We start from the raw sequence: 27,865 nt of genomic DNA, 5'->3' as shown, positions 1-27,865 counted from the left end.
CTCTCCAGCAACCACCTGACGGGCAGATCCCCGGGTCCCTGCTGCCCCGCCTCACATCGCTACCACCTAGACAACAATTCTACGTACAAGCCAGTCGCTGCATCTGCAAGGGATTAGCAATGAATGAGGTGTAAGTTGGCCCAAAAGTTGAGTACACCTTGCCCTTCTGTTTGTAGAACTTCTAATTCCTCAAGAAGCAATGGGAAACAATGTACCTGACATAATTCATCATCCCACAATAACTTGCGCTTATCATGCAGAACAGTCTTTGAGTGGATCAGGCATTGAAGCTTCATATTGAACATTGGTTTAGCTAAGGATGTATCAAAGTCTACTTGTGCTATGTGATCTTGCATGTCTAAACGATGTCAGAAGTCAAAGATCAATATTTGGTTTAGGTAAAGGATATGTCAAAGTTTGTATGTGTAAAATAAAAATAATCCTATGTTCCAGAAATCCCACACAGAGAATCATAAACCATTTCAAAAACACATCCAAATCCAAGTATCTGGAGGTTGAAGGAGGGGGGCCGACTGAAATATTTCGCCAGATCGGCCTGCCGTCTCGACGTCTGCGCTACGGAGGAGAATTGGCTGCTTTGAGATTGGTGGTGGTTCTGGTAGGGCTTTCACCAAGGAAACTCTTTGCACCCTAGTAGTTTCACCAGAATCTTGTAGAACTTTTACAGGGATTATAGAAAATGATATAAATCATTTAGTCTAAAGAGGCCTTAAATTTTGAAAGGTAGAAAAAAATGTACTTATTACTAGTGTTTTTCAACGAGCCTTTACCCTGTTTGCTTGATCGCTTCTGTGGCTTATAAGCCGGCTAATGCTGTTTTGTTGTGAGAGAAAAACACCATATCATGGCTGATAAGCATGGTTGATACGATCAATCGAACATGGTGCTTGTCTTTGTCTCTTGTCTTTCCTACCTAATATTGAATAGAGAGAGATTTCTTAGAGGGTGTTTGGTTCTTTAGTCGCTCCTAAAATTCATGTCACATCGAATATTTAGATACTAGTAAGGAGCATTGAATATAGATTAATTACAAAACCAATTACATAGATGGAGGCTAATTTGTGAGACAAATTTTTAAGCCTAATTAATCCGTCATTAGCATATGTACTGTAGCACCACGTTATCAAATCATGGACTAATTAGGCTTAAAAGATTCATTTCGTAAATTAGTCGCAAGTTGTGTAATTAGTTTCGTAATTAGTCTATATTTAACACTCCATGCATGTGTCCAAACATTCGATGCGATAGAAATTTTAGGAGGTCCTGCAGAAACCAAACAGCCCTTTAGCCACTAACCATTCCATGTGAATTCGACATATCTAATCTCTCACTTGCATATACAAGTTAGAGCAGTGCATGCAAACACTAGTGTCATACGACCTATAGTAGTGTGTCCAAACATGATGATGGGTCCAATCTCAAAACAAATTAGAATATAGAGCGTTTTCATAGTCCATCAATCTCATCTTATTGTTATGTGTATTACTTTTTTAGCGGTGTTTGTATTGTTGTTAGACTGATACATGACGAACAATTGTCTTCCATAACATCATTTTCTGCTAGACACACATCTTTTTTTGTAATTATATACTTTCATAATGGTTTTATGAAAAACCGAACAAACATGTGATGTGTAGAATATGCACATACACTTTTATATGGTGAACTTTGATCACCACACTTTGGTGTAACACCCTCGGTGTTACACTATACAATCTTTTGCTAAAATACTGCATAGCATTATATTTATGTGTAAATGTATGTAATGTAGGGTGTAAATCAATGTACGTAACTTAAAACGACCAACGGAAATGCTCAACGAAAGGTCGTTCGTGACATATAAAATTATCAAGTACGGATGTTCGCGAATTTTTATTGAACGAAAACACGATAGAATGTATATACGGAACTTTAGTAGAGTTGGAAGTATGAACTTTATAGATGGCGATGAAATACATATGGTCGAGAAAGGAATTCACTGGCTAGCATACATAATAGCTTGGAAATCGAATTTGACGCGAATCCAATCAAGACTTAGTCAATTTTGTAAGTTTGAAAATTGGTTTGACAAGGTCAAGTTTGGCAATTTTTTTAGGAGAATTGGATTAATTAGTGGTATGGTTTCATGGTTGGTTTTGATAGCCTAATATGCCCTCTTAAGAATTGCATAGGTAGTTTGTCAATTAGATCAATATTTTAAGTTTATTCGGACGCTTTAAAAAGAGTGCATGGCACGTTGCCGGTCGGTTTCAGCGACTGGGCGCGGTCACCATGCTTCGGCTCTCGGCGTCGCCGCGCCGGCACGCCCAACTCGCGCACACAGCCGCGCAGGCCCCGCATCGCCGCTGCCGCGCCCAAGCACGTGACTCACGCACGCACGCACTCACGCGCACAGCCACGCTCAGCGGGACGCTGGGGGCCGGTAGGCCTAGCCGCTCTGCTCCGCTGCTGTCATCGTGGGCCAGATGCCCTGGCCGGTCCACTGCTGCCTGCCTCGCTATGTCATCGCGCTGCTGCTAGCCGTGGTCGTGAGTGCTGGGTCACCTGCGTGTGCCCACAATGCTTGCGTCGCGTCCGCCTGCGTCGCTGCGCCGCCGTTCCATCACCGTTCTGCCCCACGCTGTCACCGCCATGCCACAGCATTGCATCGCGTCCGCCTATGCCTCTACGTCGCTGCCGTCTTGATTTAGTGCACCTGGCCTTGCCGAGGCCATCGCTTGTCGTTCACCATTAATGGTGCCACGGATGCGCTGTTGCGCTGCCACCGCCCGCACGCGGGTATGCCCCTTCTCCTGGCTACGTTGGCTCGCAATGATTGCTCGGGTACGGTCGTCATGTCCCGCCATGGCTCGAGCAAGCAGCCAGACCCCATTCCCTTCTTTTTCCCTCCCTCCTCTGCTACCGGGCCAGCCAGGCCACGCCTTCAATCCGGCACGGTGAGGTCGTGTCCATTCAATTCAGCGCGTGTCCGACTCCATCTTCAAGTCTTCTGGCCAACCGACCCCGCACTGTGTCCAATCGTGCTTAGACAAGCTCCAATTTAGAGCCGGTGCCCACCGTCGCGCCATTAAATGCTTAGACGCCGTTGCCATGGGCATTACCCGCCTAGTCCTCCCGAGTCCAATTTGTTGCACCCCCAGCCTCGCCTCGCAGACCTCCACCCCACGCGCATCCCAATTTGCACTGCAACTACCTGCCCAACGCCGCTGACGTAGTCGCACCACCGCAGCCGTTGCCATGCTTGCCGTGCGCACGTGGCCGGACTCACTCAGCCCATCCCCAGTCAAGTCATCACGTCCGGTAGGTTCTGGGTGAGTTGTTAATGCCCATCCTCTAGTCCTTTCATCTCAGTTGTGCCTGAGCTCACGGGAACATGGCCGCCGCCGCCGTGAAGGGAGCTCGGGACCATGTCTCTGTTCATCGCTTCACCGCCCATCGCCTCGCGTTCGCATCTAGGTGAGCATTGGTTCGCTATTGGGGGTAGGAAGGGGCTAGGTTGGCCGGCGTCACCTCCCAGTGCCGTCGCCACAGCGTTGGTGCGTGTGCGGGTGCCCGAGGACCTAGCCGTGGTAAAGACAGTTTGTTTCGAGGGCTAGTTTGCTTAAACGCTGACTGTAGGAATAGTGATGTGGACTGCGGGTTGATTCGGTAGTACCACGGGGACGTTTTCGCAAATGTGCCGAAACGCGCGGGCCTTCCCGTTGTGGGTCGTCGTCGCGCGGTTGGGCCACGCCGGTGGGTCGCGCGCGCGCTGTGCTTGCGTGGGCCGCGTCGCTCGCTCATGGACCGCGCAGATGGATTTTGGTTTTCCTTTTTCTAGGGAATTAGTAAATGTTATTCAATTTAGTTTTGAGCTGATCTTTGAAAAATTATAGTAAATGTTGTAGGTATCCAAAAATAGTGAAACAAAATTTGTTAGGTTCACAAAAATGTTATTTATCTGTTGGTGTAGTTAGTTTACAGTTAGCTATGATAATGATAGATTCATTAATTCATTTAGGAAAACTTAGTATTATTTAGCTTAATATTTGTAGGAATTTTTGTGGTAAATTGGTGATAACTTTAGCCATGAAATTTTTACAGTACGTTCATTAGATTATTATGTGCTCACTGTAATTTTTATAGCCCTAGAGTAGGTTGATAAATAGAGTAGCTAGTACTCCTTGTTTTATCATATATAGAGTAAATTGATATTAAGAATAGGGACGCCTTTAGTTGCTAAGGTAATGCATGCAATGTTTCATACCCGTTAGTGGTAATAATAGGTAATTTAGCATCTTAGTCGATAGAGCTAGCTTAGTAGCTTGATAGATGTATTTTATTTTAAGAGTTGTTGTTGCCGTATTACTAAGTGTTGCATCATCATTTTATGCATGTAGATAATAAGTTGGTAGAGTTCATACTTGTGGGCGAACAGGAGTACGAGGAGATCATTGAAGAGTACGAGGAGGAGATTTTCGTTTAGGAGGGAGCCCTGGAGACATCAGTTGCTGACTTTGTTGATACCCCGCCTGTCTAAGGCAAGCCCCGGTGCATAATCCTTATTTTGAATGATCATGGAATATATATATGATGTGCATTTACATCACATGCATTTTATGGAAACTACATGCATAGATATACCTACCTATGAGTCCTACTAGCATAGGTCATGTTGTTATGCCCAGGATTTAGGTAGCGTGAGTAACCTGCCGTTATTCATAATAGGTGATTATTATTATCACTCATAATAAAAATGGTGAAAGGAAAAATGAAGACCGGGCAGGGATACAGTTTGGGTATTGGTGGGTGTAAGAGGTTGTGTCCTGCGGCTAATGGGACGTAGCCTGGTTACACTGTTTCCCTGTTTGTGTCGATTAATGACCGGCCGTTGCAATGGACTCTAGGTAAGTCACAGACTTATTATCTCGAGCATATATTTGTGTATGGGCACATGAAAGGCTTGTTACTCTCTTGTCATGGGTTCTGGTTCTTTCCAGATCGATTGATTGGAGGCGGGGATGGTGGAGGTCTAAGCACCGCACTAAGTTCGGGACTTAGGAGCGGGGGCTTAGAGTCCAAGTTTGGACGGGGACCTGGACCCCGTGACGGGAGGGTGGGTTAGTCCTGCTTGTGCCTAGGGTACAAGCGGGGGCGTGTGTTTCAGGGTACCCAGCTGGACACATTGATTCATGAATTGCCGGTGATCCGGTACGGCTTATCTACACTCTAGCACCGTAGTAAGAACTAAAAGATGAAAGATGGTGAAATGGAACTATTTGCTCAACTCTGCTTGAAAGTAGAACAAGTGCTTACATAGACTGACTAAGTAATGAAATAATCATGACTGCTAATAATAAACATACATAAGGATGCTGTAACACCCCAGGTGTTTGCCACTAGTTAAGCAATGGGTTTGAGCTCAAACATGGCATATTAAGTAATGATGAAGATGACAAGGTCAAACCTATAGAAACGAGCCCCAACCTAAACTTGGATATTGCACCTTTGCTCGCCTATAGACCCCTTTTCAAGATATATACTTGGGTGGTGTTATTAGAATATCTTTGTGAGTCTCATATCAATACCCATCTATATTGGTCCATGGAAAAGTTTCGTGAAGTTTGGAATAAAAAAGTCACATGAAATGATAAGTTATATCCTTATTGGACTGACTTTGCTAAGTGCTTAAATTGCACTATTAAGTGAATGAGAACATGAGATGTCAACCAAATCTTGCAACCATGCCCAAATGACTCTAGATGAACTCTACAACAAAAGTCATGAAAGGTTCATGTTGAGCAAATGCCAAGAAAACGCTCCAATGGATCAAAAAGGATAATTTAAGCTTCATCGTGATCCTACTTTGGTCAAAGTAGAACAGTAGGTTCTATACCATTTTTGAGGTTGGACCTTAAATGAAAGTTGTAGTACATATCATGTAGAACAAACTTTGTTTTTGGACCAAGAGCTAGATCAACTTGGAAATAAGTCAAACAGAGGCTCGAAGTTGGAACCTGCTGCTGATTTCAACACTTAGAATTATTCTAAGTCAGTTTCGCTAAGCAACGACGTTGGCATTCCACGTTCTCCAAAATTCATTAAGCAACTCAACTTGGTCCAAAGACAAAAGTTGGAGCTTATGTGGTGGAGAAGAGCAGGCAAGAAGATGGCACTTGTCGGACTTCATTTTGCCCATCAATATGGAAAGATTGTTAATTGTTGCCGATACTTTGACAATGTCATATTGGCACTTGATTATTTCCTAATCTGTAGCTCTAATGGCTGTGCACTCTTAATATGAAATGTAGAGTAGGCCGAGATTGACAACTTTGCTTTTGGGCCCAAAGTCTAATTCGGACCCGAGCTAGCCCAAAACGGTGTCCCACCTTGTCCACTTCGCTGCACACCACGTGCTCGACGTTTTGCCTCCGTGGCGACCAGGCGCAAGCACCACGCGCCCACCTCCTCGCCGCGTGTCATGGCCGCCCTGCCGCGCCCCTGCCGCTCCATAGTGGAGGCCGAGCTATCCCAGACGCTCCCCACTCCTCCCTGCTCTCACTCGCTGCCCTCGCTCGCCCTCCTTCGCTCTAGAGCTTGCGAACACCGTGCATGTCCACCATGGCCACCGTGGAAGCTCCGGCCACCGCAGCGTCCTCGCCGCTCCAAGCCCCCATGGCCACAGCCACGTGCACCACCGCCTTTCCCTTGTCGTGCTGCACCTCGCGCGCACGCTCGCCCAAGCCATTGGCCACCGGAGCAACGCCGCCGGTAAGCTGCCGCCTCCCGCCGTCGTCCAGGCCGTCGGCGTGCGTGGCCAGGCCGCGTCGAGCCTCCTCGGAGCAAGCTGCGACCACCTACGGGTGCGCGTGGACCCACCGGTGCTCCCCCGCCCCTCAGCCGCCGACGGCATGGCCTCCTCCGGCCGGAGCAGCGATCCCCGGCGATCCTCTGCTCCAAATTCGCGTCAGGGACCTCGCGCGATAATTCGACGAAAGTCAAGGGCCTAGCTGCAATGTCATAGACTCATGTGAATAGTGCCGTAAGGACTGGTTTGTAATTATTTTGCAGGAACTTTGGAAATTCATAGTAAATCGTAGAAAATTCGTAAAATAGTAAATGAGGACTTTTTGGAATCCTTGTGAAATTGTCTATGCAGTGGATCTATAATATGGCATGTTTTAGTTTAAATTATTTTGCGGTAAAAATAGATTTGTGCAGTAAGGTTGTAATGCTAGTTGAATTTGTTATTTTTCATAACTGTAGATCTAGGGCTCCAAATGAAGTGAAATTTTTGTGGCATGCTACTCATGTGATAGTTGATGTGTGGTAAAAATTTCATGAGTATTGGATGAAGTATGAGTGAGTTATTGGTTTATCTTGCTCTCACATGAATTCTTGCTTTAGCAACTTGTCTTTTTCATAGAGGCTGCTATACATATCAAAATGGAGTGAAATTGGTACAGTAGACTATTGAGAGGATATGTGAGCCACTGTAATTTTTGTAGAAGTTATTGTGCACTTTTGGTATATGTTCATTAAGTCACCTTGTTATCTAAAATAAATTAAGAAATGCATTAAAAGAATTTATTTGGTCATGGACACTAGGTTTTCTGGTGTTCTTTAGTCATGTGTGAAATGTTGGTAAAGTTGGTTTTGCCCAATTATGTATTTGCAACATAAGTTAATAATTATTTTCTTGCCGATGTGGTTTATGGACAGATCTGGGAACTTAGCAAAGTTCTTCATGATAATGTGCTTTGTTGTGAAACTTGTTTATACAAAAGTTGTAGATAATTCATGTATCTAGCTTCTATTAAAATTTGGTGTCATTTGGCCAAGTAGTTTAAGAGTTACAGCTGTTTAAAGTTGGGTTTCAGAAATGGCTGTTTTCTGTCAATTGTGGACCAGTTTTTGTAAATGGATATATTTGACTTAGTTAACTTGAGAATCATGCTAAGATGATTAAAGATGAATTGTAGAAAATTTCATAAGCTTTCCATAATGTCTTCTTGCAAGTCATTTGGATTTGTGTAACTCTAGTTATAGCTAAATCTTGGAGCTGCTGTTTGCATGTCCAGAAATTGGCAGATTCCAATTATAGTGCTTGCTTGTATATTGTTAAGTGTGACATATGCCTTGGATGATGACTGAGTTAGAGCACTTGAGATCTGGGGAAACTTGTGTCATGATTGGTGTTGTCGTCTTCTTTGCCATCTTAGCATGATAGATTGTGTGATGTTTAAGTTAAGCATCGCAAAGTACTTAAGTGTGTTAGTGTAAACTATGCTTGTCTTGCTTGCTATTTTGTGATGTGTCTCATGGTACTATTCTTCATATTTATGCACTTGCATATTGCATCTCATCTAGGTACGCTAGATGAACCATGTGAAGGACGTGATGTTGGAGCCGAACCCAAAGATGGTGTATGGAGGATCTATCCCGAAGATGGAAGGACTAAGCAAGTGTTAGGACCTGTGATGTCACCAGGATGGTGCCAGCTAACTGAACTGACTTGTGTCGGATCCCAGGCAAGCCCCGGAGCATTATAAGTCTCCTAATTATTAAAAGCAATTCTTTCTATATACGGGTTATATATTGTTGCATTAAGTTGTAGGAGTTGATTGAAACCGTTGATGCATTTATTACTATCCTTGCCTACCTTATTACCTTTTTACCCTGTTAGGTCAGGATCGAATAACTGCTTAGCCTTGCTTAGACCGGTCGCGATCGGAGATATCCGGTCACCTACATTATAGATGGTTACTGGAAGAATTTAGCTATGGAAAGAATGATATCCTGGAATTAACCATGTGTGATAGATAATTGGAGACCGGACGGAAAAAGTTGGAGGCAACCAGACATGGTTCTGGGGTGCTGTTAGTTTTCGTCTGTGTCGATTAAGGACCGACCATTGTTGGGCCTCGAGTCATGTTGAACGCATGCCTTATATTTAGCTGGCCGGATAAAGTACCTTCCGACCGCGAAGCTGGGAGATTTTTCGGGCCGAGTAGATTGCCCGCAGTGCACTGTGCCGGAGCAGGTGTGGTAGGACACGGGGGCGAGATGATAAGACCAAAGTGCAGTCGGTCGGCCCTCGGGTACATGTGGTTCCTGGCAAACTCAAGATTCCTAGAAAGTTGACTCGGTGATCAATATCTCACTTTAGCGGGTGAGTGAGGTTTGTGTAAGGAATAAATCACCAGCTAGTTAGGAATTGATTCGAATTGCCATCGCTCCTGGATAGTGAGCACTTGACTCGAGTTACTGCATCGTAGTAATTATTATGGAACAATGATTGTTATCTGGATGGTATGGGATATGCTAAATCTAAATTGGTAACTGGATGTTATTGGTTAATCAAGTGATTGCTATAGTACAGGTGCTTACCTAGATGGATAGGCCATAATAAAGATGATGCAAAGTACTTAAAATGGTTTCTTCATGATAGCTTATGCTTTTCGCAAACAAGTCAGCTAGCCCACTAAAGAAAGCCTTGCATGATCCTTGGTGTCATTTGTTTTGGTTTCCGACGGGTAAGTCTGGCTGAGTACATTCGAGTACTCAGGGTTTATCCCACCTTGTTGCAGGTGATGTTCTCGACCTGTTGATGATGGTGGCTAACCGCCGGTGGGCTCGGTGATTCTATACTTACTTCTCATCTATATGCTTTTGTCGGATGATGTCACTAAGCTAGCAATATATTTGGAACTTATATTAATGTAATCATTTGAAAGCTATGTTGTTTTCACTAAGCGGTTTTGAAACCCAAACTTGTACTATTATTTGTTAACCCCTTTGTAATATTATTTCCACTGCAACCCGATGTATGTGATGTGTATTTGCTTAATCACATGATCTTGGTTGTGATGTTGATTTACCGAGGTCTTTTGGGACACTTGGCGGACTACCGGGTTTATATGAGTGAAAGTATGGGTGTGTCAACGTGTTAGCGGGGACAACCATACTTGATCTTGTATAAATTGGGCGGTTCTGTCACAGCTGGTATCAGAGTGAGATTAAGCATAATACTGTCAGGTACATAGTTTTAAAAGCCAAGTTTTGGTTTTAAAAAGTCTATTTTAACTAAAACTTTAGCTACAGGCAAATTTGTCAAAACTTATTTGTAAAACTATGCTAGCAACATCTTCCTTTATGCCCAGTTAAGGACTATTAGGTGGCTATCTAAGTACTAACTTTAAGGGATGTACTTTATTGCAATTTTTCTTTCGTCGTCCATACGGCGTGCTATTGTATGGATGTCATTCGCTTGAATGGTAATGTATGGATCAATTGCCTCTACGTCCAGGTAAGTGTGAGTTGTGAGAGCATGACCGTCCAACTATCGGTCTAAGGGAGAGTTAGCTGTGGCTACTGGAATATTTACATGTTACACACATGTATATATGAAGGTACTTAATTGCGGGTATATTTATCGGGTAGCTATGGATATCAAAGTATATACATCTGGGGATGTATATATGGAGAGTATCTTAGTTTACTGTTTTCATTGTGCGCTTATTTATCTCTTGTGGGGATGGGCTGCAATGAATTTGCCTGCAGGTACGCTAACCACGAATGCGTAGATTGAATGTAGCTGACGACTAGCTATATATCGAGAGAGTACGTGTTATGCCATCGACATAGAACGTGATTGCCACCTTAGGCTGGCAATTTCGTGAGGACAAATAGGACGAGCATACATCATGATTGTGCTTGTGCATAAATATGCTTCCCTTCCTTTGTTCTGAGTACTAAGTAACTTGTGATCGATGTATTGCACTATCTTCCTTGTGTGGAGTTAAACAAGAATGCCTTGTTCCATGTTGCTTGAATAGGAAGTGCTTGAGAAAAGTGTGTGCTTAGCCTTGCTAGAAATAATTGTGGTTACATGCTTAACCTATAATGTCCTCTAGTTTAGCCAAGTGGTGGGTATGTATGCTTGTTATCTAATTAGTGCCATAGTTATCACCCCTTTTGTCCTCGGTAAGCATACGAGTGTTGAAGAGCGCTATCCTAGAACCACGTCCAAGTTTTGGTAATCACTTGGTGGACACAAGACGTATATGGAAATTTGGCAAGAAGTCCCCTGCTCAGTTGTCTTTGGCAATTAAGCTATGCTCTCTTGCGTTGTGTTTTAATCTTCAGATCCCCTGCTTGTTGACTCCTAACCTTGTGACTACCTTTGTTTGCTATCCCTCCTTCGCATAGTGCTTGCTCCTATGCAACCCAATTTATGCCATGTGAGATTTCTTGTGGATTGTATGTTCAGTAATGGTGCCACGATTAGCGATCTATGGTGCCGCGACGAAACCGAGAGCCCCTATGGGTGCACACACAAGGCTGTGCTGCTCGGCACGCGCTGGTATCAAGGTTTCTAGTCATGATCCATTACAGAACTACACCGACATGTTATTTTCACGTGAGCTCTTCCTTGGTTATCTCTCCTTATCATGTCAAGCGATCTATATGTCGAACTAGATGCAATAGGACTCCCTTGTGAAGTCGTCCAACGGTTAACCTTTGAAGAATAGGTCACTAACAGGAACATAAACAGACTGCAAGAGGGTAGACAAGTAACTCTACTCGACGTGACTGTCCCTGTAATGACGTCGATCATCTAGTGAGCAACTTATGTCATTTTCATTGGATCAGAAAGGTGCACCACACTTAAGGTTGAACAAGTTATCAGTCGAAAGGTAAATGGACTAGGATATTATGTGCTGTGATAGGTCACCTGATATATATGAGTTCCTATCCAAGTTCTCAATCTTTAGGTGCATAAGGATCACGTAGACGAGCCGACCTTCTTTGGTGTGACCCCTTTCTGCTGACTTCAATGGCGACCATCTGTAGGCTTCGACTACAAATTTTTATTGTCAAGAGTAAAGATTTGGAACCTTTTTAGTGTTGAGGGACAACTGATTTGTTACTAGTAGGAAAGTTAGTCTTCAGTTAGGTAACGACTAATTGGTAACTATGAAGGCCAGATATCACAGAACAATGTTGATCAAGGAAATAGCAAACCTGGCCCCATAATGCAAGTGCTACTTCTTCTCCAAATGTGCTATCAAGTCAATTCCATCTTGGACAATCACGTATATAGTACAAGACGTTGTGTCGGCTAGGTAGGAGCTAGCGAAAGCATGTCCCTAGCTTTAGTCAGCATCTTTATGCCCCAAGGTGCCACTAACATATGTGTCCGGACTCTATTGGATGAAGTGCCGAAGGATATATAGGAATGGTTCCTTGTCAATGTAGAAATGCCCTACCTGTGGAATAATGTTTTGTGCCATGCGAAAACAGCCCATAAGTCCAATGCTTGTGCATAGTCAAGTTGGTGTCTAGAACGATGGTTGAAGTGTTACTAGAGAAGCATGTAAGGAAAACTCTAGCCTCCATCCTCAGCTAGAGAAAGACTGCTGCTGCTATGAGAAAGGTTAGAGAGTGCCAAACACACACCTCAACGTGTGGAGCAAAGAAAAGGGAGGACACGAAATCTGTCTAGATTTTGTGGCACTAAACCGGTTATCTTCAAGCCGGCGGTTAGTGACTCAAACAGAGCTGGATTGACCCCAAACTTGGTGATCTCATTCCTTGCTTAGGGCCCTTCAATGTCTTAAGTTGGTTTGAGTATTGGTCGAGTAAAACGTCGGATTTGAGAGATATCTTGTCAGGCTCGGTTTGCTGCCATTTCAGAACAGAGCAATTTTGGTAGATGAAATTGTTTGGATGGTCAACGGTGTCCGGTTGAGTTGATTTTTGGTGAGTAGTTAGAAGACCCATGGATCTACCCGCCCACCAAATTTTGTGCATATTGGAGCAGTAGTTTGTGAGATATGAATAGAAAACAAAAGGGTATATAATCTGCAATTTCGCGGTGACTGCGATCATCACTTGCATTAGACGGTGGTGTTTGTAATTCATGCCAAGGAATTACAACTTGTAGGTATATTGCTGATTAGACAACCCTCCATACCCTTGAGAAGACTAATTGCACCCCTATGTGCCTTGCTTTTGCCCTCTTAGATCAGCAATGCGTAAGCAGTCAAAGTGTTCTAGAAGTCAAAATTGTGCCCTTGCAATTCGAAAGCAATTGAAAAGGTGTCAGACCGCAGATTTTCAGATTATGGTTTTTAAGATATTGATTGGCCTAAGAATGGAAGCCTTGGGGTCAAATATAGTTCAAGAAAGCTGGTTTTGCTACGATGCAAGTCAACCCAACTTGCTGTGCAACTGCACCACGAAGGCAAATTGTACTCAACCTGCTTGGTAGTGAACTAGTCCCTAGTTTTGTGAATTACTTGCAACTTGTGTTGTCCTCCAAGCCTCGCTAACATCCTTCTGCGTCAATGGTTCTGCAATGCTGACATGCCTTTGGTACCTTATACGTGTTTTTACCCAAGAGGTTGCATCAGATTCAACCCAGATCACTGTTGCAACTTGGATACGAAGGCTCCCTAAGGAATGATCATCGAGAACGTTGAGCCGATAGAGTCAGCTACTATGTTTACCACTCACTCAGCAGACTCAGACCATACAATATTGTTATCAAAGAAAGAGCACTGCGCACATGGAACATCATGTAGCCTTCCATCAGTTGATATTTGAGTGATTGCACCGCTACAACCAGTTTGGATATTGGTTAACTAGCTTTTCATACCCTCAAAGGACGTTTACCCGTTATGATCACATCCTTTACGAGAAGTTGTGCTCAAGCCACTTTAATAGAGAACTGCTTTTCAAACCTTGGGAGCAAATATAGCACCGTTGCAAGGAATATCCATCAACCGACTACGGTCTAGTGCAAAGCCCATATGGTCTGTGCTATATCCACTTGGGAAGTAGATGCTGCAAGTATTTAGTCTACGTTTGTATCGCTCTTCGTACATCGAGGACGAAGTATGTAGGACATTGCTATCTTGGATTCCTCCCAAAGTAACAATACTTCATGAAGGCCGAAGAAGGAAATTCTTCAGACAACAGCTTACGACGAAGAGCAAGTATCAGAAAGTGTCATGACCAAATTAGCCTCTCTGATGCTCCGAAGTTAAGTAGCCTAATGCTATCACTGATGTTGGAAACTGGATGACATGTTTCTCTTCCCTTAAAAGACTTTCGCATCGAATCTTAGGACACGATTCCTTTAAGGGGGAAGGGCTGTAATACCCCAGGTGTTTGCCACCAGTTAAGCAATGGGTTTGAGCTCAAACATGGCATATTAAGTAATGATGAAGATGTCAAGGTCAAACCTATAGAAACGAGCCCCAACCTAAACTTGGATATTGCACCTTTGCTCGCCTATAGACCCCTTTTCAAGATATATGCTTGGGTGGTGTTATTGGAATATCTTTGTGAGTCTCACATCAATACCCATCTATATTGGTCCATGGAAAAGTTTCGTGAAGTTTGGAATCAAAAAGTCACATGAAATAATAAGTTATATCCTTATTGGACTGACTTTGCTAAGTGCTTAAATTGCACTATTAAGTGAATGAGAACATGAGATGTCAACCAAATCTTGCAACCATGCCCAAATGACTCTAGATGAACTCTACAACAAAAGTCATGAAAGGTTCATGTTGAGCAAATGCCAAGAAAACGCTCCAATGGATCAAAAAGGATAATTTAAGCTTCATCGTGATCCTACTTTGGTCAAAGTAGAACAGTAGGTTCTATACCATTTTTGAGGTTGGACCTTAAATGAAAGTTGTAGTACATATCATGTAGAACAAACTTTGTTTTTGGACCAAGAGCTAGATCAACTTGGAAATAAGTCAAACAGAGGCTCAAAGTTGGAACCTGCTGCTGATTTCAACACTTAGAATTATTCTAAGTCAGTTTCGCTAAGCAACGACGTTGGCATTCCACGTTCTCCAAAATTCATTAAGCAACTCAACTTGGTCCAAAGACAAAAGTTGGAGCTTATGTGGTGGAGAAGAGCAGGCAAGAAGATGGCACTTGTCGGACTTCATTTTGCCCATCAATATGGAAAGATTGTTAATTGTTGCCGATACTTTGACAATGTCATATTGGCACTTGATTATTTCCTAATCTGTAGCTCTAATGGCTGTGCACTCTTAATATGAAATGTAGAGTAGGCCGAGATTGACAACTTTGCTTTTGGGCCCAAAGTCTAATTCGGACCCGAGCTAGCCCAAAACGGCCTCCCACCTTGTCCACTTCGCTGCACGCCACGTGCTCGACGTTTTGCCTCCGTGGCGACCAGGCGCAAGCACCACGCGCCCACCTCCTCGCCGCGTGTCATGGCCGCCCTGCCGCGCCCCTACTGCTTCATAGTGGAGGTCAAGCTATCCTAGACGCTCCCCACTCCTCCCTGCTCTCACTCACTGCCCTCGCTCGCCCTCCTTCGCTCTAGAGCTTGCGAACGCCGTGCATGTCCACCATGGCCGCCATGGAAGCTCCGGCCGCCGCAGCGTCCTCGCCGCTCCAAGCCCCCATGGCCACAGCCACGTGCACCACCGCCTTTGCCTCGTCATGCTGCACCTCGCGCGCACGCTCGCCCAAGCCATCGGCCACCGGAGCACCGCCGCCGGTAAGCTGCCGCCTCCCGCCGTCGTCCAGGCCATCGGCGTGCGTGGCCAGGCCGCGTCGGGCCTCCTCGGAGCAAGCTGCGGCCACCTACGGGTGCGCGTGGACCCACCGGTGCTCCCCCGCCCCTCAGCCGCCGACGGCATGGCCTCCTCCGGCCGGAGCAGCGATCCCCGGCGATCCTCTGCTCCAAATTCGCGTCAGGGACCTTGCGCGATAATTCAACGAAAGTCAAGGGCCTAGCTGCAATGTCATAGACTCATGTGAATAGTGCCGTAAGGACTGGTTTGTAATTATTTTGTAGGAACTTTGGAAATTCATAGTAAATCGTAGAAAATTCGTAAAATAGTAAATGAGGACTTTTTGGAATCCTTGTGAAATTGTCTATGCAGTGGATCTATAATATGGCATGTTTTAGTTTAAATATTTTGCGGTAAAAATAGATTTGTGCAGTAAGGTTGTAATGCTAGTTGAATTTGTTATTTTTCATAACTGTAGATCTAGGGCTCCAAATGAAGTGAAATTTTTGTGGCATGCTACTCATGTGATAGTTGATGTGTGGTAAAAATTTTATGAGTATTGAATGAAGTATGAGTGAGTTATTGGTTTATCTTGCTCTCACATGAATTCTTGCTTTAGCAACTTGTCTTTTTCATAGAGGTTGCTATACATATCAAAATGGAGTGAAATTGGTACAGTAGACTATTGAGAGGATATGTGAGCCACTGTAATTTTTGTAGAAGTTATTGTGCACTTTTGGTATATGTTCATTAAGTCACCTTGTTATCTAAAATAAATTAAGAAATGCATTAAAAGAATTTATTTGGTCATGGACACTAGGTTTTCTGGTGTTCTTTAGTCATGTGTGAAATGTTGGTAAAGTTGGTTTTGCCCAATTATGTATTTGCAACATAAGTTAATAATTATTTTCTTGCCGATGTGGTTTATGGACAGATCTGGGAACTTAGCAAAGTTCTTCATGATAATGTGCTTTGTTGTGAAACTTGTTTATACAAAAGTTGTAGATAATTCATGTATCTAGCTTCTATTAAAATTTGGTGTCATTTGTCCAAGTAGTTTAAGAGTTACAGCTGTTTAAAGTTGGGTTTCAGAAATGGCTGTTTTCTGTCAATTGTGGACCAGTTTTTGTAAATGGATATATTTGACTTAGTTAACTTGAGAATCATGCTAAGATCATTAAAGATGAATTGTAGAAAATTTCATAAGCTTTCCATAATGTCTTCTTGCAAGTCATTTGATTTTTGTGTAACTCCAGTTATAGCTAAATCTTGGAGCTGCTGTTTGCATGTCCAGAAATTGGCAGATTCCAATTATAGTGCTTGCTTGTATATTGTTAAGTGTGACGTATGCCTTGAATGATGACTGAGTTAGAGCACTTGAGATCTGGGGAAACTTGTGTCATAATTGGTGTTGTCGTCTTCTTTGCCATCTTAGCATGATAGATTGTGTGATGTTTAAGTTAAGCATCGCAAAGTATTTAAGTGTGTTAGTGTAAACTATGCTTGTCTGGCTTGCTATTTTGTGATGTGTCTCATGGTACTATTCTTCATATTTATTCACTTGCATATTGCATCTCATCTAGGTACGCTAGATGAACCATGTGAAGGACGTGATATTGGAGCCGAACCCAAAGACGGTGTATGCAGGATCTATCCCGAAGATGGAAGGACTAAGCAAGTGTTAGGACCTGTGATGTCACCAGGATGGTGCCAGCTAACTGAACTGACTTGTGTCGGATCCCAGGCAAGCCCCGGAGCATTATAAGTCTCCTAATTATTAAAAGCAATTCTTTCTATATACAGGTTATATATTGTTGCATTAAGTTGTAGGAGTTGATTGAAACCGTTGATGCATTTATTACTATCCTTGCCTACCTTATTACCTTTTTACCCTGTTAGGTCAGGATCGAATAACTGCTTAGCCTTGCTTAGACCGGTAGCGATCGGAGATATCCGGTCACCTACATTATAGGTGGTTACTGGAAGAATTTAGCTATGGAAAGAATGATATCCTGGAATTAACCATGTGTGATGGATAATTGGAGACCGGACGGAAAAAGTTGGAGGCAACCAGACATGGTTCTGGGGTGCTGTTAGTTTCCATCTGTGTCGATTAAGGACCGACTGTTGTTGGGCCTCGAGTCATGTTGAACGCATGCCTTACATTTAGCTGGCCGGATAAAGTACCTTCCGACCGCGAAGCTGGGAGATTTTTCGGGCCAAGTAGATTGCCCGCAGCGCACTGTGCCGGAGCAGGTGTGGTAGGACACGGGGGCGAGATGATAAGACCAAAGTGCAGTCGGTCGGCCCCCGGGTAAATGTGGTTCCTAGCAAACTCGAGATTCCTGGAAAGTTGACTCGGTGATCTGGATGGTATGGGATATGCTAAATCTAAATTGGTAACTGGATGTTATTGGTTAATCAAGTGATTACTATAGTACAAGTGCTTACCTAGATGGATAGGCCATAATAAAGATGATGCAAAGTACTTAAAATGGTTTCTTCATGATAGCTTATGCTTTTCGCAAACAAGTCAGCTAGCCCACTAAAGAAAGCCTTACATGATCCTTGGTGTCATTTGTTTTGGTTTCCGACGGGTAAGTCTGGCTGAGTACATTCGAGTACTCAGGGTTTATCCCACCTTGTTGCAGGTGATGTTCTCGACCTGTTGATGATGGTGGCTAACCGCCGGTGGGCTCGGTGATTCTATACTTACTTCTCATCTATATGCTTTTGTCGGATGATGTCACTAAGCTAGCAATATATTTGGAACTTATATTAATGTAATCATTTGAAAGCTATGTTGTTTTCACTAAGCGGTTTTGAAACCCAAACTTGTACTATTATTTGTTAACCCCTTTGTAATATTATTTCCGCTGCAACCCGATGTATGTGATGTGTATTTGCTTAATCACGCGATCTTGGTTGTGATGTTGATTTACCGAGGTCTTTCGGGACACTTGGCGGACTACCGGGTTTATATGAGTGAAAGTATGGGTGTGTCAACGTGTTAGCGGGGACAACCATACTTGATCTTGTATAAATTGGGCGGTTCTGTCACAGATGCACTATTAGTATTGCTTTCTGCAAAAAGAAAACCCAGTCAACCATAAAGCTTATCATATTCCTTAGAGTCGGGAAATTATTTCCACTAGTCAGATAAGTCTTGCGAGTACATTATGTACTTAGGGTTTATTTACCCCTGTTGCAGGTACTGCTTGAGGAGTAGCCATTGTGTGAAAGATTCTTTTGGTGGGCACAGATGGATCTTCGTATATTATCGATAGATGTTTCTTTTCATTCCACTGTTAAATTTCTGCACTCTGAATTTGATACTGTAATAATATATTTCAAAGAACTTTGGATGTATGAAATAGACTAAGTCATGTAAACTCGTTCTCATTACTGGATCCTGAGAGAAAAATGTGGATTATTCGGGCTCTCTCTTTGGGTGTGCTCGATGGAATCCGTCCGATGTAGCTCGCTCTCGGGGTGCTTAGTGTCTAGTAGAAGAAAAATGCCTCTGTAATTGCGTTATTTCGGACGGTTCTGCCACACTTGGTTAACACCTCATCCACGACTTACTTGGCACAAGTTTAGCTCCGAGATATGTGTAAGATTTATTGTTGGATATAATTTAAAAAATACTTAAATATATGTGTTAAATTGAAAGAAATAACAAAACCAGCGAGGTAAGTATCTTTATTCAATATGACAATGTCATTGGCTTAGAAAAGAAAAACAAATGCATAAATAGGCAACCCAGAAAATTTTTATAGTCAAAGTTGTGGCAAACATTTAGATTTTTAAGTTGTTTCATGGTTAGACGAAAATCTCATAGCTCGTTAGCTCACTTGAAAGGACCGAGGATACCGCCTAGAGAGGGGTGAATAGGCGTTTCTAAAAATTCAACCCTTTAAAATAAGGAAACGATTAGAATAGAATTTTTTGATGACTTGGAAATTCTAAGTCAGAGAAATAAACCCCTCACGAGACAACCACAGAGATTATGAACTATACTAAGAAAAACTATGAGCCAAAAATTTGCAACACAAGTGATTAGACCAAGTAATAAATAAACTGGCTACCGGCCCCCAATACCAGACGCGTCCAGTATACACGGGTTGTGCAGACCAGCTCCCAACTTTCTCCTTTCACACCAAGTTGCTGGCATTTAGTGGTAACCTGTTGACAAGCTCAAGCAACACACAAAGATCACAAATACCAAATATAAAGAGAGATCGAGACACAATATTTCTTTTACCAAAGTTTGAACTCCGTCGAGTCCTACTCTCCATTGAGGGGGCTGCAAGAGACCCAGCGAAGGTCAGCTCTAGAGGACCACAAAGGCCACTCTAGCCGGAGTATTTTTCAACTACTTTTTCTCCTTTCACTAGTTGATTCCTTCCCTTACGACAGTGGAATCGAACCGTTACAAACTTCCCAAGGCATACCACAAGCACTTGGGTGCTCTCCGGTGACGCCTAGCTATCTAGGGCCGAAGAGTCTAAGAGTAACAAATGTAAATCATGAGATCGACAAATATGCACAAGTGCTCAAGGGTGGCTTGCTCTCAATTTGAATCTCACTCAACCCACAAGATGGATTTTGCAAGTTTGGATAAATCACTCACTAAGAGAGGGTTGGAGAGTGTTCTCAAGGCTAAAAAACATGTATAGAAGTCAGCAGAATCAGCAGCCACCAAAGGTGGAGGCTAAGGGGTATTTATAGCCCCTTTGAAAGACTAGCCGTTAACTAGACGTTGGGGAATACCGGACAGACATTGCCTGCACACTACCAACGGTCACTAAAACAGTGGCGAGTGTGAGGTGTCAGAACTCTCGACGATTGTCGGAACTTCCGACTCTCGAAACTCCTAACGTTTGTCGAAACTCCCGATGAACCAAAGCGAGAACACCAAGAAGATTGTTGTGGCTTACCAGACTCAGCAAAAACAAGTTAGCCCTTTCGGCTCTCAAAACACTCAAACTTCACATAGGTTGGCTTGAGCACTTATGAATAGTATCTATCAACATGATGCATCCCTCTTAATAGTACGACATACCTATTAACTCAAGATCAAATGAAAACAGAATTTGAACCGCTTGAGTTGATTTCCTTCAAACCGAATGCCATAGCTTTTGATCTTCATCAAGTGAGGGTGTCAATCATATCAATCTTGATTTTTTCCTTGGGCATAGCCATCTTGAGCATGTGACTTTATTCTAAACAACAAATGTGAGTTGACTTCAATTGTATCAAGTCACTTCAACAATTCATCCAAGATTGGATCTTCCACTTCAATATGAACATCATGGTTTGATTAGTACTTCGACTAAATATAAGTACTTTCTTCTTCACCCTAGCTAGGTTCCTCGGTCGCTAAACTATTGCTTGCCCTTCACCCTTATTTAGTACCTCGAAGCATTTCCTTGTTATCTTCACTATCTCAACCCATCAAATCACACATTGTGTTGAATCATCCATCCAGTTCAATTGTTTAATTGTCTTTCAATGTAGCAAGCTTTAGAATGTGAGACCATTCCATATGCAATCCTTTATGTCTCATTAACCAACTCTCAACGTGCTTGCTTTCTCAAGAATCATAGATATCCCATGGTGAATAAGCCTTACATGGATTACGTTTGCATTGTTGCCTTGCGTTTGAACTAGATTGTTTATACAACAACACATCATTTTGGCTTTCATTAAATACATGTAGGATAACCAATTTCCTGTCTAACACTTAGCAAACGAGTTAGACCTTTAATCACGTTGTCATTCAATTATCCAAAACCCACTAAAGGGCTTGATGCACTTTCACCACTCAACTCGTTTGTCTAACTTGTCTCAGTACATTGTCTTTTTTTTTAATAAGCCAAGCTAGAGTTTCAGCTAGTTACCTACAAAAAGCTCACGAGCTGAGCGAGTGTTGATGGCCACTATTGTAACATTTTGACCATCAACATTTGATTATGGAGAGACAAGGCTAAATTATATGTACAATTTTATTTCAACTAATGAAGCGTCACCTTGTTTTTGTTAATGTTTATATGCAGGATCATTATCACAAAAAACTAGGTAAAATTGTCCCACAAGGGGGTCGTTGGCCCTACTTAAAAGTGCATCTAGGCCTTCTAGTTAGTTTTGGTGGTTGAATGACAAAAATAGAGAATTGATGAGTTTTGTATATGTTTCATTGTAAATGATCATATCAAACTCATGTCATATTTCAAGCGAATAAAAGCCAAGTAAATTGATAAAACAAAATGAGACAAAAGAAATGGATATGGTTTAGTCTTAGTTATGGATTGTTTCTATGAATGAGAAGAGACCGCTAGTTGATTGTTAGTTGAAGTAATAAAATCAATAGTGCACAAGTGAAGAAATAGCAAACAATGCTAGATAAAAGAAGGCATGGGTCGATGCATCTTATTTGATCTTACATTTGAGACTTGTTTATATTACAGGATATCAAAACTAGAATGGCATTATTGATCAAAATGAAAAGTACAAGTGAAAGAGAGAGAAAAAGACATGATTAGTTGCATATGAGTTGATCTCAACTATATGGCTTGCCAATTAGATCAAGAATATTGATAATGAATTTCATACTGATAAAAAAAGAAGATGTTTTTTTAAACAAAGGCGTATTGCTGATACATGCAAGGTTTGACTTGAGGAATGCTAAATAAGGCAAAGGTAGAAAGGAAATAGTTTGAACTAAGCGAGAATGAAGGACAAAAGATGGCTTGGCACCCGAGGTGTCATGGCTAGGCCAAATAAGCAAGTACTTGTGTTGATCCTAATCAAGCCATGAGAAGTTATACAACATCAAGTATCAAATCACTATTGGACCAAAAGTTATAGTGTCTTGAAGCTATGTATTGAACTCTTATGCGGTAGAGTTAGTTCAAATCATAAGTTCAGGGATGATTTGCTCAAGGATTGAGATAAAGTTCATTGCAACCCTTGTGAAGACATATTGTGAAGAAATGGTATACGAAGAGTTGTGCAAACTCAAGAGGTTGGAATAGATTCTATCTCTGGTCTTGAGTATATGAATGTTATACTATTATAAGAATGCAACATTGAGTGCATTGACACATCTCAGTGCTCAATTTAACCAAACCTAAGTGCTAACTTATGAGAAACACTTGCACATAGTGGTATTGAAGCTTATTTTTAGTTGTGATGGATAATCCTCTAACGAGCTTTCGATAGAGTATAGGATTATCAAAATTGAAGTTTGAAGTGAAAAGTTATGGAGCGAGATTTTGAAAACGGTTGAAGAAATCTAACAAACGTGCTTTTGATTTTTTTATCCACTTGAAAAAATCATTAATTTAGGTTTATCAATTGTCTTTTGGAACTTTTTTTTTACAACAATCTTTTTAAACTATTGGAGATGCTCTAACGCTCCGGTGAGTAGCTAGGCAAAAAAGGCTTTGGGCTTGTTTAGTTTGTAAATTTTTTGGCGAAATGGTACTGTAGCACTTTCGTTATTATTTGACAATTAGTGTCCAATCATAGTCTAATTAGGCTTAAAAGATTCGTCTTGTGAATTTCGTCTAAACTGTATAATTAGTTTTATTTTTTATTTATATTTAATGCTTCATGTATACGTTTAAAGATTCGATGTGATGAAAAATTTTAAAATTTTTTGTAAAATGAAGTGGAACTGTACCTTTGTGACCTTGGCCGTTACAAACAGGAGCTCCGCGCCGCGCGGTCAATTCTCAGCTGGCCCGTCACCTTTGCCGACTAGTGTGAAGGTGGCCGGGCCTCTTTCCTTGTAAGCAGGCTACGACTCGCCCTGTTTAGTTTTAGGAATTTGGATTTTGAGCTATCGTAGCATGTTCGTTTTTATTTAGTAAATAGTGTTCAAACATGGATTAATTAGGCTCAAAACGTTCGTCTCGTAATTTCCTACCAAATTGTGTAATTAGTTTTTCTTTTTATCTATATTTAATGCTCCATGCATAAACCGTAAACATTCAACGTGATAAGTACTGTAGCAACTTTTTTGAAAATTGAGGCGTAACTAAACAAGGCCGAAGCTCAGCATCCTCCAAGGCCCGAGCCACGTGGGTCACGCGAACCGACCCTCTCCGTTCCGGCACGCCACCAAGACACACGCAACAAAAAGCAGACCACCGCGTCTCCGCCCGCCGCCACCAGCAGATCCATCCCCTCCCTGGCCTTTACCCTCGAGCACGGCGGCGCCCTCGCCCTGCTCTCTCTTCCGGCCAAGCTCCTCCTACCCGGCGCCATGAACCCCTCCGACCTCCGCTTCGCCGACCCCTCATCCTACCACGACAGGCGCAGGTACGCCAACCCTAATTCTAGCTCTTCGGATCTGATTTGAATTCGAACTTGACTCGATCGATTTGATTTCCCGTGCAGCGACCTGGCCGTGGCTCCTACGTTCGCTCCGCCGGCTCCCGTGGCTGCGGTGAACCCGAACCCTTACGCCACCGCCTACCCGCCCGTGCCCGTGCCCGCGGCCCCCGCGGGCGGCGACTACCAGCGCTACGGGCAGGGCGGCAGAGGCCGTGGTGGAGGCGGCAGAGGAGGTGGAGGCGGCTATGGAGGTGGCGGTGGGTATGGAGGTGGCGGTGGTGGGTATGGAGGTGGCGGCAGAGGAGGAGGTCGCGGGAGGGACGTGCTTGACTCGCTCGCCCTCCCTAAGCCGGACTTCCGGAGCCTGATACCGTTCGAGAAGAACTTCTACGTGGAGTGTCCCTCCGTCCAGGCTATGTCGGAGGCGGATGTGGTGCAGTACCGCCGCCTCCGGGATAATCACCGTAGAGGGCCGGGATGTGCCCAAGCCGGTCCGATACTTCCAGGAAGCCAACTTCCCAGGTTTACTCTAGTTCCAGTGTTTCCTGTCCGTGTGTCCGTTGATTAGTAACGCAATACTAACCTTATACTACTGTTTCACGATTCCTTTGACAGATTACTGCATGCAAGCCATTGCCAAATCTGGATTTGTGGAGCCAACTCCTATTCAATCTCAAGGTTGGCCTATGGCTTTGAAGGGTAGGGACCTGATTGGTATCGCTCAAACAGGCTCAGGGAAAACATTATCTTATCTGCTACCTGGGTCGGTTCATGTTGGTGCCCAGCCTCGGCTAGGTTTGTTTCCTATAAACTTGCTATGAGCTTTCTGTATGTGTTTTCTGACTGTCTCCATTCCCCTTCTCATAATTCGTGATTGTAATGCATGTAGAACAAGGCGATGGCCCAATTGTATTAATCCTCGCCCCCACAAGAGAACTGGCTGTTCAAATACAGGAAGAATCTACAAAATTTGGATCATATTCAAGAACTAGAAGCACATGTGTCTATGGTGGTGCACCTAAGGGTCCACAAATACGTGACCTTAGAAGAGGTACCTGCACACTTCTGTCCAGTTCAATTCTTTTTAGATGAATGCCTTTTTAAACTCAATGCATTCTATCATCTGCACTTTTAGGAGTTGAAATTGTCATTGCAACTCCTGGTCGGTTGATTGATATGCTGGAAGCCGGCCACACAAACCTACGTAGAGTGACATACCTTGTGCTGGACGAGGCAGACCGGATGCTAGATATGGGATTTGAGCCCCAAATTCGAAAAATAGTTGCACAGGTACAGTTTGGTTTAGAAATGCAGAATACTTATTAATATCTATCGTCTTGCCTGGCTCTAATGCTTGTCCAACACTTCTGCTATCCATAGATCCGCCCAGATAGGCAAACCTTGTACTGGAGTGCCACTTGGCCTAAAGAAGTTGAAGCCTTAGCAAGACAGTTTCTGCAAAATCCTTACAAGGTGCATGATTGGTGCTGTTATTGTTATTTTCTGGTTCTTTGACAGTGTTGTATTGAATTGATTTTGACAGCCCTTTTCTTAACTGTTGGCATTATATTGTAATGCAGGTAATAATAGGATCACCTGAACTTAAAGCTAATCATTCCATACAGCAAATTGTTGAAGTTATTTCAGATCATGAGAAGTATCCAAGGTATGTATGGTTGACACTCTTGTGACTAAAAACTCTTATGTTCACCTCACTATACTACTATTGATTACAAATGGACATGGTGTGAGTTGATTTTCACCTCTTTCCCACAGACTCAGTAAGCTCTTGTCTGATCTAATGGATGGGAGCCGTATCTTGATATTCTTCCAAACAAAAAAGGACTGCGATAAGATCACACGGCAACTTAGAATGGATGGGTGGCCAGCATTATCTATACATGGTGATAAAGCTCAAGCTGAACGGGACTATGTTCTTGCAGGGTTTAAGAGCGGCAAGAGTCCCATAATGGCTGCCACAGATGTGGCAGCACGTGGTCTTGGTATGATGATTTATTTGAATATTAGGATTAGGTAGTAGTTCCAAGTGCTCAAGGATGATAAGTCGGAGGGCTGTTCAGCTGCGTTTGGTTGAGTGAACTGAACTTGTGGATTGGTGGTGTATACCAAGGTGCCATCATGTCAAAGGTAGATCATTTTTCCCTGTGGTTTGCCTCATTTGAGCGGGAGCATTGGCAGTGTTACCAGGCACTTCAACTTTGAGCTATCATGGTAACGTTCACTTTCCTAGTTAGCCCTTTTAGGGAGCCCTACGTTTGGATAAAATGGATATCCTGAAAAGGTAGCAGCCAAATGAATATGCATTTGGTACTTTATATCTGATTTCTTAACTTGATTTGAATTCCTTAATCCATGCATATCTGACCATTTAGGAACATTTAGGTATTGTGTTGATGCCCTCTTCATTGTTTCTTTGCCCTTGCAATTGAATTCGTTCCAATCCAATAGTCTGCTTTTCTTGCAAGTATTTTTTGGCTTACCTCTCTACATTTCTTTATAAATACACATTTAATTCGTTTAGAATTGATGAGAGCAATGCTTTTTTTCTTTGCAGATGTATTGCAAAATTTTAGGCATAAAAACCTGTGTATAAAAATGGCAATACTAATTTCAAATATTTTTTTTGCACAATGCACATCCTTCACAAGTAGCACGTATGTACGGATCTCCTTTACTTTCCCCTAGCTTTACATGAACCTTTAGAAGCTCGTTCTACTTTCTCAATCAAGTGCCTCATCATTGGTATCACTGCCAAGTGCGAACTGGGCAAAAGATGGTTGTAATCAGCGTTCTTTTCAGTGGATTCACGATAGTGACCTCTGATGCAGCACCTTAATCATTACAGCCTATGTTGGACTGGCATGTTTTACAGAATTTTGGTTGGGTTATGGATATTGGATGCTGTTACATTATTGGATATAAGTGGTTACCCAGGTATGCCAGTTGCAGTCTTCAACATTTTCTGATAAAGGCTGAGAGGTTAATCACCATCAATTCCACATCCAGCAGTGATTGATGCCCGGTTCAGTTTTTCAGCTCCTTCGACTTGTGTTTTAGAATTCGAAAGTCAGCACTGTGGATTTTTTTGGTGCTTGTCTGAACCATATACTGCCTTCTATGGAGATCGACAATGTTGATGTTCCAGTGTGGTCCAGCATGGTATTCAGGACAACACATCAACTTTGATTAAGTACTAATGATATTTGTTGATTTTGCAGATGTGAAGGACATAAAGTGTGTGATAAATTATGATTTTCCAACAACTCTTGAAGATTATATTCACAGGATAGGTCGAACTGGCCGTGCTGGTGCTAGCGGAACTGCATTTACTTTTTTCACACATGCAAATGCTAAGTTCTCAAGGAATCTAGTGAAGATTCTGCGGGAAGCTGGCCAAGTTGTGAATCCTGCACTCGAATCCATGTCCAAGTCATCAAACTCAGGGGGAGGAGGTAATTATGAACTTTACAGTTTATTTATTCATCGAGAACAGTATTGCATGTTCCGGGCTCATATCTGGCTTCACCTGTATTATTAACTTATGTGTGGGTTTTGTTTCCAGGCAATTTCCGGCATAGAGGCAGAGGTGGGTTTGGTAACCGGGGTCATATGTCTGGATCAAATACCTTTCCTTTAGGTGGAAGAAGGCCATATTGATGGGTGCAAAAGAACTATGGGACTTCTATTTGTATACTATACTAGGCATTAAGTGCGTTCTTTGGGAAATTTCGGAGAAATTCCCCCTACTAGGATTGACAACAAAGTCAATTTTCGCTACAGTACCTGGAGCTATGAAGCTTCTCACATGAAAGATCAAAATTTATCAACTACCTAGCAACAGCATATGCATTCAATTCAGATATTTCTTTTGGAAGGACCCTTTGTCTTGTTTAGTCCCTGTGGTCGCGTTTAAAGTCGGCTGTATACTT

At 42.7% G+C, this 27,865-nt stretch overlaps 1 pseudogene; it reads left to right on the top strand.

Moving 5' to 3' along the window:
- Positions 1-23,637: 23,637 nt before the first annotated feature.
- Positions 23,638-27,763, top strand: LOC136457007 (DEAD-box ATP-dependent RNA helicase 30-like; annotated as a pseudogene).
- The last annotated feature ends 102 nt before the right edge of the window (positions 27,764-27,865 follow it).

Source organism: Miscanthus floridulus, chromosome 6 (assembly GCF_019320115.1).
Source record: "Miscanthus floridulus cultivar M001 chromosome 6, ASM1932011v1, whole genome shotgun sequence".
In the NCBI taxonomy this organism is placed as follows: Eukaryota; Viridiplantae; Streptophyta; class Magnoliopsida; order Poales; family Poaceae; genus Miscanthus; species Miscanthus floridulus.
The sequence above is the reverse complement of the archived record's forward strand: the minus strand, read 5'-3'. Positions and strand labels throughout refer to the sequence as shown.